The following is an 11752-nucleotide window of genomic DNA, read 5'->3' as shown; positions in this document are numbered from 1 at the left end:
TAAACACCTGAGGAGACAGCCATTATGTTAATTGCTGCATTTGCAAGTGGTTGGCTGAGTTCATCGTACTGACATAGGTAGTATGACCTCAGGGGTTGCAGGCTTGCTTCTCTCCCAAGCGGGACGCAGCTGAGGTCGCAGCAGGTGTGCTGCTTCACTTACATAGGTAGTTAATATAATCGTAGTATGGGCCTCTTTTGAGTTACTCTGTTGTATCTCTTTTCAAGGTGATCCGAGGTCCACAGCATGCTGCTGCTACACATAGGTAGTTCATTTAATTGTACTGTAGTATGGCCTCTCTAGATACATGCATGTATCGAGGTCTGCAGCATGCTGCTGCTACACATAGCTTCTATAGTCTGGCTGATGCATTGCACTCATAGCTCAGGGTCGCAGGCTTGCTTCCCCCTATCTCATTGCACTCATGGCTCAGGGTCGCAGGCTTGCTTCCCCCTATCTCATTGCACTCATGGCTCAGGGTCGCAGGCTTGCTTCCCCCTATCTGCAGCATCCATGCTGCTTCTCTTAAAATGGTTCACTAATGCTAGAATGACCTTTGGTTGTAAGCTTACATCCTATTTAATTGAAAGGTCGGCAGCGGCATACTGCCTCACATAGGTAATCCACTTAATCATAGTATGGGCCTCTTTTGAGTTACTCGGTGTATCTCTTTTCAAGGTGACCCGAGGTCCGCAGCATGCTGCTGCTACATATAGCTTCTATAGTCTGGCTGATGCATTCGCATGGGCGTTTCATGCTTGGCGTTGTCGAGTTCCGTTGTTTGGGGGATTCTGCTTTCTCTCCCTGCTCGGCGTAGCATGCTTGCTGAGCCGAGTTCAGGGAGAATTAAATTAATTAAATATTAAATAAATTCTAAGAGCGGAGCCTTCAACGCCAAACATAATTGTATGCATTGTATTCATAATACAATAAATTGTTAATTCTATGACTTGAGTGTTCTTGAATGAAATGAAGCCTGCGTTAGTTCATTCAAGACATGATGTCATAGGCTACGCCCCAGCTGTACCAGCTGACAGCTTCTGTTTGGTTCACCGTTTAACCAATTCTCCAATCACAGTCATTCTCACAACAAGGCGGTCCGTTTAAATATGGCAGCCTCTCACTCACTAATCTGTTCCCCACCTTGCTGATCATTGCGGCTGCTGGCAACGCTTTGCCCCCTCCACCCCAGCCTCCACCTTTTAGATCAAATACTATCATGTATTGTAGCTCTGGAGTCTGCATGGCTCAAAAAATGAACATGTTTCCATGTCTTGCTTTTAGGCTCCCTCTTTTACTTTTCATGGTTTAAATGTATCTGGAATATTTTATTCCCATGGGGGATTCTGCTTTCTCTCCCTGCTCGGCGTAGCATGCTTGCTGAGCCGAGTTCAGGGAGAATTAAATTAATTAAATATTAAATTAATTCTAAGAGCGGAGCCTTCAACGCCAAACATAATTGTATGCATTGTATTCATAATACAATAAATGGTTAATTCTATGACTTGAGTGTTCTTGAATGAACTGAATGTTCTTGCAATTTCTGTGGACTATAAAAATAAACAATCTGTCATTTATTTTATCATTGCATGTATAGCATTTAATAAGACTACTAGCCTATAAAAAAGGAATGGAAGAAAAAAATAAGATTTTTTTTCACCTTTATTTTTGTTTTTGCTGAAAGGTAAATGTTTTATGGTCAGTCACGATTCTCTGGAAGACTGGTTGGCTTGGTTCAAGCCTTAAACTCATTACATAGGCTACAGATTTTTCTAAATGTCTATGGAGAAAATGAAAGAGGAATTCACTTCTGGGGCAATGTCAGACAGCCACCAGCACTTAGCATTAGCAGAATCAGAATCAGAATATCACAGTATCACACAGTATCTCCCTAAACGTAATATAGTCAATACAATAAAATAAAATGCAATAAAATGCAATAGAGTAAAATAAAATAAAAGAGAATAAAGTCGAATAAAGTAGAATGTACAGTACGTGTCAAATTGCAGTTATTGCACACTGGAATTACATTAAATCAACTTGCACATTACATGTGGCGTAACTAAGGCACAGCTAACTCTTGTTAGTGAGGCGTTATGGGTGGGATCAGCATTCTCTTCTCCGACACCGCTGTCAGAGAGCCCAGCTCCAGCGCAGGTTCTGAGTAACTGTCTATTATGCGCAGAGGGGGCGAAGCAGCAGGTGGTGGGCATGTGGGCCCCTATCGTTGCATCGGCGCAGTTTCTAGGCCGAGCGGCAGGCGCAGATCAAAGCAGTGGGCGTGGAAAGGCGCACTTGATATCGTCGTGCTGGCGCTAGATGCAGCCCAAAGCATTACAACCACGCCTTTTAGGTGTAAAATTATGCACCGTCATGCTCATTGGATAAGTGCAATAAACGAATCGCACGCTTGCCTTTTTAGCTCCAATTCCAGTGATCCCGCAAAACCAGACGAAAGCCAAACGCTCTGCCCCCCCCCCTCCCTTCATCCAGCCTGTCTGTCTGCATTATAGGCTATTATTCCATATTATTATGCTTCTCAAACCAATCTAACTGCAGTTTCAATACTGCAAGCATGTAAATACGCTACACTATAGCAAGATCAAAGTGAAAATAATGTTCTATGCATCAGCTAGAAAAATATAGCCTATTAGATTGGTGAAAGTTTGTCCAGAAAGATATCATTTTCTCTCGCCTGCTGCAGGAAGGATGATGCACATAAATATACCCTACATTATGTCAAGTCATTGCATAAATGTGTTTTTATTGTAAAACTAAATGTGAAATAGGGCCAAGTTATTGGAGGGACATCACAGTATAGCAGATGCCATTAGAAGCGCGTTCCGAAGCGCGTTCCGCTGTTACTTCTCTAAATCACGTTAACTCGACAAGGGGTATATATAGGCCCAGGAGGACATATATGTTTCACTTAGGGTGGTGTTTTAATTTCGATGATTTATTTCGTCCAATATTGAAATGTTCTACAATTGCAGGCTGTGTTACCATTACACATTATTTTAGATCAACCTTTTATATCTATTTCGCCTCATTTGGTTGCTATTTAGTAGCAAAATTTAGTACCCAATTGCATGCTGGGGCATTCACAGGCAGTCAGAGAGAGACAGTCGTATTGTGCCTGTCAGACTGCCTGCAGCCTCAAAGCGGTACGGACGGAGTTGTTTTACCCAGGCTGGAAGCGTTGTCACACAGGCTTGTGACAGTAACTCAACGCGGAAGGATTTATTTCACAATAAACTGGTAAACGCACACCAATGCCTGCTCCTGTCAGTAGGAGAGAGGGAGAGAGTGACACAGAGAAGGGTGACAGAGGAGAGAGGGGACGGACTGGCCCATTGAATAGGCCTGCTTTTCAAAGGCGCAAGGCGCTAAATTAACGGCAGGTCGGAAGATAGGAGTACGCCGGTATTTAGCGCCGACACGCCCACTTTGGCGCATTCAGGGACTCCGCCACGCCCATTCGGCCTAAAGCGCATTTGGCAGCCTAAAGCCTATTGCTATTTTCCCGAAACAGGCGCTAGGCACGTTTTTTTGCGGTTAAGGCCCGTAATAGCGCCGATGGCCTGTGGGAGAATAGGGCCCGTGATGTCTTTTGCTGCATCAGAACAGAATTCTCTGATCTTCTCATAAAGGTACTTCTGCCTGGCCATGTCCAGTCCGGGTGGGGTCTGCACATTATCATCTTCACCATATCGGGGCGGAAGATTATCTGTGTCACGTAGCAGCTGAAATTCGACTGGTTTTGCATCACGGTGTTGCCTGGCCACAACCACACCAGGTCTCTGGGCATCAAAGCTGTAACAGAATCGAAGAAAGGGAGCACATTTAAAATATTGCCAACTGTCATTTTCACAAAATACTTGCCTGATAATTAAAATACTAAGAATGATAATTACCTGAAGTGCTGGTAACTTTTAATCTGTGGCAGCCTTCGGAAGTACGGACTCAGATGTTGGTGCCAGTCGTAGGTTTCAACACACAGATCCCGTCCTCTCGTCCTACCAGTTGGGGGATGTTTACGTGTGCAACAGGAGAGCTGGCCACCACCACGTTCTCAATGTCAGCCAAAGTGCACACTTTGGTCTTCCTGAAGCACTGCTTGAACATTCCAAAACACCAGTCAGGGCCAAACTTTGTGTGGCCTGCAATCAGGAAGTGGAGGCCTAGCCTGAAATGAAGTTTGTGGATAGTACGAAAGGCACAGTACCATAAAACAAACATTGTTTTTGTTCTGACCGCTGCAGTTGTCACAGTGAAGGTCCACGTCTGTTTCTCCAACTGCGTACGTTTTAAAAAAATGATCCACGTAGTTGATGACTGCATTGCTGCCCTTGCTCCAAGCCATTCCTTCATCAATGAGATAATTCACTTGCTTTGGCATGCCCCCACAGTGGATACCAAAAATGCCACACTTGCGTGGAGTCAAAAAATACATTGGGCCGGGTTGCTGCGGATCCCAAGGGTAATGCACCTGGGAGATACAGAAAAGGCATTAGATACAAAATCAACATACATGCTGGACACGGGTGAGTGAGCGAATGAGTTTGTAAACATCATGATTTGTATTTTGTGTGTGTGCGTGTGCTGTAATCATGTGATGGAGAAAAACAAACTCACCTGCTGTGCAAAATCAAAGCTGTAGTGCATGGTGATGGGCAGGGTGGCAGGCCCTTCTGACTCGCCAAATGCCAACTTAAACTCCTGACATGTCTTCTTACAGGCTGCTGTCATCTGCTGGTAAACTGTGCGCTCCTTCTCAATGAGCAGATGATTGATGGTCTGATTTCATCTCATCTAGCATGTTGGCACTTCGCTGGATCGCTCTGTTGTTCAGTTGGCACTGCCAGCACATATCTGTCGCTGGTTTTGTGTTGGCAATCTGGGGGAGCAATGACTTCCACAGCCTTTCGAAGCTGCACAGACCAACAACACGTTTGCCTAAAAGACAGAATATTTTTACGAGTATTAGATTGGAGGAGGCAATATCACATAGCACATTATTTATTACATTAGTTATCAAAAGAATCACAGGAAGATCACAGAAGACAGAATAGCCTAATGAAAAGTCTGTGATCAGATTAAAGAGAGATGCAATAGTACACAATGATAATCATGATCCCATAGGCATTGAACATAATAACTAATAAAGTAAGCACTTGCCGAGCGTTTCCACAGCATCTTTGTAGAGGCGCCACACTGAAGCTTTTGTGACATTCGTAGGCAGAAGCTTTGCACTGAAATCCCTGTGGCCAGGGTGCTGGCCAGGTAGGACGTAAGCGTGGTCTTCTGCATAGTTTGATATGAATGTCACGATTCTGTTGATGTCCTCAGTGGTGAGGAAGTTCTTGTTTGTCCTTTGGTGTTTCTTCCGCTGGCGTGGAACCCCCCCCATTCTCATTGTAGGATTTGACAATGGATTGCAGAAGGCTTTTACTGATGCTGGAAAAAAGAAAGACACTAGTTTCAGTTTTAAAGTTGAGAACAAGCAGCCACACACACACACACACACACACACACAATACCAGCACTGTTAGCTGCTGTGAAGCATTGACGTATGTCTAATAAATGGGAAGCCTGTGTTACAACGTTACCACTGACTCTATCGTTTATTGTTTTATTATCAAAGTGTGAATAGGCGGACCCAATTACTCAGCTACACAACAATACCAACGATGTTAGCTGCTGTGACGCTTGACAATAAGAAGAGTCAACTTCATCGTTCAACAGACCCTAACCCCAGACCCTAACCCTAACCTCTCCCACCCCCCAGGCCTAAACCTAACCTCCCCCAGACCCTAACCTCTCCCACCCCCCACGCCTAAACCTAACCTCCCCCCAGACCCTAATGGGGGAGCAGTTGACTAATGGGGGAGCAGTTGACTAATGGGGGAGCAGTTGCTTGAGCGTCAAAGATGACTTCCATGGGTTTACATTGGAGTTTAGTTGGAAAGCCCAAGTCGTTTCATGGGTCGCTCAAGGGTACCGTGTTAGTAACAAGCGACGCACAAGGGACCGGGACATAGCGTCAATATGCTCCGCGCTCGGAATGAGAACGTGTTGGTATGTGAGGAGAAGAGGAGGAAGCTTCCGGGTTGTCGTCCTGCGGACGTGTGTCTATAAGAAGAGTCAACTTCATCGTTCAACAGGCCGGCCATCTTGGCCGTGCTCTGTCCTCTGTCCTATTGTTTTTTTCGCGTCAAAATGGCGGCAGCGTAACAATAGCGCGTCTCATCTTAACCTCTCCTCTTTGACAAAGCAGAAACTAGCTGCACACGCTACTGTAGCACAACACACACACACACACCACATTAAGATTTGGTTTTATAAATACAAACTTACAGTACAAAACAGAACGTACTTCGGCAGACAGCAGCGCCATGTAGCGTGTAGCTCGTCCTGTGTAACTTTCTTTTTTTGTTAATTTGCTTTGTGCAATGAGTCATATCGGAATCATTCATTGATGTCAACAGGGTTCCCATAATGTACATGTCCTTCTCGTTATGTGACAAAGAGGCTGTATTCAATCTAGTGCGGTAAATAAAGTCTGGATTCAATCTATTACTGCAGGACGCCTGTCCATCTGAGTTTTCCTTTCTCCTTTGCATCCTTTGCTCGCATTCACAGACAAAATGTCGTATTTTTTCCATTTATTTTTCATACTCTTCATCAATAGATAGATGATCAACTGATCTCAAAACCTGATCAATGCTCTCAGTCACAATGTCCTCTGCCTCGCTCTTCGTCATCATTTTCGTCATCTTCAGATTCCGGAGGCGGAGCAACCTCAGCATGCATATAATCCAGAACGAATGTAGTCATAAATTCTCCGCTGTCGATTTCTCGGCCGTGTTGTGAGAGTCTGTTCAGCGCATCTGCAACTCTTTGGTCCTGGCAGTAAACAACTGAGAGCAGTGAGAGAGCAAACTGTCCCAAAGCAGAAAAGCTGCACCATCAAGTCTGGTATGGAGGACGTTCACCAATGTAGCCATGCAGCTTGCGCCTCTCACTCCCGTCTGAGCGCCAACCAGGGCCTCAAACTGCTTGATCCATGTAGCATGGCTAGTTCTGGCGGTCTCCACTCATCATGACAATCCTCGTACATTTCTCTGCTCGCCTTCTCTTCCTTCTGAGCACCAAACATGCTCCAAAGCAAGCACACGAGCACAGCTAGCCAGCATAGCCGACAAGAAGTTCAGTAAACTAATTGTCTGAAGAGAAACACTATAAACAATTAGGACTCTTCATTCTCCTCCGTTTAACAACAGGTCACTCCGTTTTGGGGGTCATGCTTATGTTCCCCGGGTTCTATGTTCCCCGCTCCTGCTAAAAAGGGTTCTATGTTCCCCGGGTCCTATGTTCCCCGCTCCCGAAAAAGGGTCCTATGTTCCCCGCTCGTATGCGTAAAGTCGGCGAGTGCAAACCACAATATCTCGAGGTTGTGAGACTTCATTGACAGACTGCATGAGGGAAAGCTCGAGTCTATAGGCTCAGATATATGCACACATTCAGCAGCAGGAGCAGCAACATGCTATCCATAATATTACATTTTTCAGAGAGAGAGAGAGAGAGAGAGAGATCAATATTTGCAACATTCACGCAGCACAATTCGCCTCTGCCTATATAACCCACAGACATGCACAAGTTCTGTAAAGCCATTAAAATAAATTGTTTAATTTCGCTTTCCTCTGCAACAGGCTACTTCCCACAGGCTACTTCGCAAGCATAATGGGCGAAGAAAAAATAAAGCGAAATAATAAGTGTTATATCACTACGTGGCCGACATATGCTTCTCTAGCCTCTGTATAAATGTTACAAATTGCTAGGGAAAACTTTTCTATCGTGGCATTGTGCCAGGAAAACATGAGGCATAGCCTACTGCGCCATAGCGCATGGCAGAAACTTTTGCAAGCCGCACCCCATATTTTCAAGATGAGCCAGAGAGAGCCAGAGACCCGAGGCAGTGCACTGTAGTATGGAGTCACGCTGGAAAAGGTGCGCTGTCTCTAGGCAGTGGGTGTTGGGTGCTGGGGGTGCAGATGGTTGTGGAGGCGTCCGGCGGTGCGCTACTCGCCGACTTTACGCATACGAGCGGGGAACATAGGACCCTTTTTCGGGAGCGGGGAACATAGGACCCGGGCAACATAGGACCCTTTTTAGCAGGAGCGGGGAACATAGAACCCGGGGAACATAGGTACGCTCCCGTGAGGAGCACCTTTATCAAAAAAAGCACGGAGTTTCACATTTCTCAGAAACTTAAACATTTCTATGCTTGTTTTAAAAGCATCAGCTTTAGTGGAAGGAACGAAAGATAAACCTTTTGAGAGGACCGACGTTTCTTGTGGAGACAGGGGTCTGCTGGACAAGTTGATCACGTTTTCCTCCATTGTCGGCTCCCTCTCCCTCTGTCGGCGCCGCTTCCTCCCCTCCGGGTTGGGCGGCGTTGGTGTTGCCCCTCAGATCGTACCTGCGCTGCAGGCCCTGGCCTAAAAAAGGCTGTTGTCTGGAGCCCTTCCTCTAATCGCCGCTGCCAGAATCCTCCGTGGAGAGCCCACCCGAGGCCGCACGCCCATCCTCCCGTCTGCATCGGTAATGGCGAAAACTCGAGCCGTCAGATGATAACCAGAGATAGACGCGGTTGTTCTTGTAGTCTAGTGTGTCTCTGCGGTACTTGTTGAGTTTCAACAAGGATCTGCTTCTCGTGAGTGTCTCTCAGAGTTAAACAAGCTGTCTCGATCACTTTGAACTGCTCAGCGTCAAGCTTGTTAGTCATCTCTTTCTTCAGATCAGTGATCTCAGTCTTAATTTTTGAGACCTCGGCATCAGCGTGTTTGATAACGAGCAACATGAGGTCAAACGAACACTTATTGAGGATCTCGCCTCACTGCTGACAAAACTCGCTGTTCTCTCTTCCGAGAGCCGGTTCTTTATTGATCCGAAGCCCTCTCGGGATGCGTTTATTACGCCAGTAATGTGACAGTGTGGAGCCATGGAGTTGGGATCGAGTCTCTTTTTTTAATAGATATTCCAAGTGACGAGACAGCGAAGCCACCATGTCTGGCGCTGGATCCGTGGAAGACAAAGCAGACGACACACTAGGAAAAAGGCTTAAAATGCTATCGGAGTCTGAATCCAAAAAAGCCAGCGTCGTGGCTCTAATATCCCTGAGACCGTCTAATGCCTGGTAAGACGCCATCACAGACTGAGGTAAACGGAGGTGCGTCGCTCAAAAAGTTAATTCAAAAAAGTGGAAAAATGAGCACACTCAGAGAGTCAAACATACGGGTCCGGTGCAAGGTACAAGCACAATAGCAAAACGTAGAACAAGCCAGCACACGAGATGTCCTTTCTTTTATCGTTTTTTATTTACCTCAGTCCGGGGTGGGTACAGCACAAACAAGTTTCGGCACTAGGCCTTCATCAGTGTAGTACGCCCCAAGGCGGAAATGACGTTTAAGTAGCCTCAAACCGGAAATACAATAACAAGGTCAAAGGACACAAACAGTCAATACCGGTAAATATATACCATATACACAGACGGGGTGCAATATAGAAAAATAGCAATATAGCCCCCAGAAGGTCAGAAGGTTGAAAAGAGAGGAGTTGCTGGTCTCCAAAAACTCCACAGACCGTGATTTTAATATTGTATGTGCTACCACGTTCTCTCCTGTTTCTCAGGACATTAAAAAATGTATTCTTGACCACTGGCACATCCTACGGAGCGACCCCCAAGTGGGACACATTTTTTCGAAGCCTCCTCTGTTTGCTTTAAAACGTGCGAGGAATATCAGGGACCGTGTAGTCAGGGCGGACACTTTTATACGCCCGACACATTTTTTGTCTAATATACCGAATGGTAATTTTCCCTGTTTGAACTGTGTCAACTGCAACGCCATGATTAAAGGTGAATCATTTTGTCATCCCCACTCGGGGAAAAGGTATTCTATTAACACATTCACTGCCAGCCGTTTTTTCAATACTGTAGTTAGCTTCTGCCAAGGTTTTTTTTTGAGGATTCTGGCTCATCTTTCAAGAGCCGAGGATTCTTTTCTGTTAGGATTTTGTGAACACAAAATATCTCAAAAGAACTAATAGAATGTGTGCTTTCTCTGTCTAAAAGAGTTAGTTTGTAGAGTTAGTAGTTATGTAAGCATTAGCAGTTGAATACAGCATGGTTTCAGCGTCTGAAAATTTAAGCTGAGATAAACGGCTTTTTGTGAAATTCGATAGAACAGTCACTTTAACCATTCATTTTTGGCATCAGTAAGACGTCAGACATCTAAACAATAGTTTTGAACAGTAATTTCCTCCATAACAGCAGGAAACCCCCCTCTCCTTCAAACTCCTCCCTCTGTGTGTGTTCTTCTTGGCTGCAGCGGGCGTGTCACAAGCTCGTTTCTGCTGCTGCTGCTGCTCCTGTCTGCTGGCGGCCGCTGGGCGAGTCTGGATGGGGCTTGCTCGTTTCTTGGGGTTTCGGTTGAGAGCTTTGATGAATCTTTTGCGATTCTGGGCTTTATGCTGCGTGTTTCAAAGTGTGTTCCACCCAGTCTATTTTTGGAACCCCCCACCGTTGTGCGCCACCAGTTGTGCTCCAGCGCGAAAGCGTTTTCGCCTACAGTATGAGAATGGCTTCCTCAAGCTTTTCCCTGCAGTTTTGGCTCGGATTTCAATAGTCTGGAGAGCACTGTCGCCACTTAGTGGGTCGGTGGAATGGGTTGTACACGTTCGGTGGCTCCAATATTTATATAGGAGATGTAAAAGGGTTAGATCCACGTCCCACCGTCAAATCTTTTTTTTTTTTTCGGCAGTCAACCGTTGGATTTTTTAAGACGAGATATCTCGTCAACGGCAGTGAACGTGTTAAAAATAGGATTTCCTGTAAAACTAAATTCGTGGTGTATCTATTGAAATGCCCTTGTGGCCTGTTTTACATAGGTAAGACGACCAGAGAAATTAAGACCCCTATAACTTTTGATCCGGTCATGGATGTCTGACCGCCACCATGAAGGTCTTCGATGATGTCACCACAGCTTTGGCCAGCAAGCAGGTCTGCTTAGCCACTTTTATCGACCTGGCTAAAGCCTTCGACTCTGTCGAATACAATACCCTGCTGCGTAGACTCTCCAGCATCGGCTTGTCCCCCTCCTGCTGTGATTGGTTCGCAAGCTATCTCGCTAACCGTATCCAGCAGGTGAAAACTGGGAACATTATCTCTGATCCTCTTGCTGTTTTCAAAGGTGTGCCCCAGGGCTCTATCCTGGGCCCTACCTTATTTTCCATATATATTAATGATGTTGCTAAAGCAGCGGGCAACTCCCGTATCCACCTCTACGCCGATGATACCATCCTGTATTCAGTTGGCCCCTCCCTCCAATCTGCAGCAACCACTCTCCAACAGAGCCTCACGGACGTAGAGAAATCCTTTCTCAATCTCCATCTCCGCCTTAACACAAAAAAGACCAAGTGTATGCTCTTCTCCCGAATTAAGGATGCCCCCAGCCCCCCCAAGATCATCTGTGCCGATGGCACACCTGAGGGCGTGGCCCTGGAATTTGTGGATTCATACAAATACCTGGGCATCTGGCTGGACTCATCCCTTTCCTTCAATACACACATCAATAACCTTCAGACTAAAATCAAAGCAAGATTAGCTTTCCTCTTCCGCAATAAAACTTCCTTTACTCACCCGGCCAAACACACCCTCGTCAAGTTGACAATTCTTCCGATTCTGGATTAC

The sequence above is a fragment of the Poromitra crassiceps genome (genome assembly GCF_964638095.1).
Source record: "Poromitra crassiceps genome assembly, chromosome: 21".
Taxonomy (NCBI): domain Eukaryota; kingdom Metazoa; phylum Chordata; class Actinopteri; order Beryciformes; family Melamphaidae; genus Poromitra; species Poromitra crassiceps.
The sequence above is the reverse complement of the archived record's forward strand: the minus strand, read 5'-3'. Positions refer to the sequence as shown.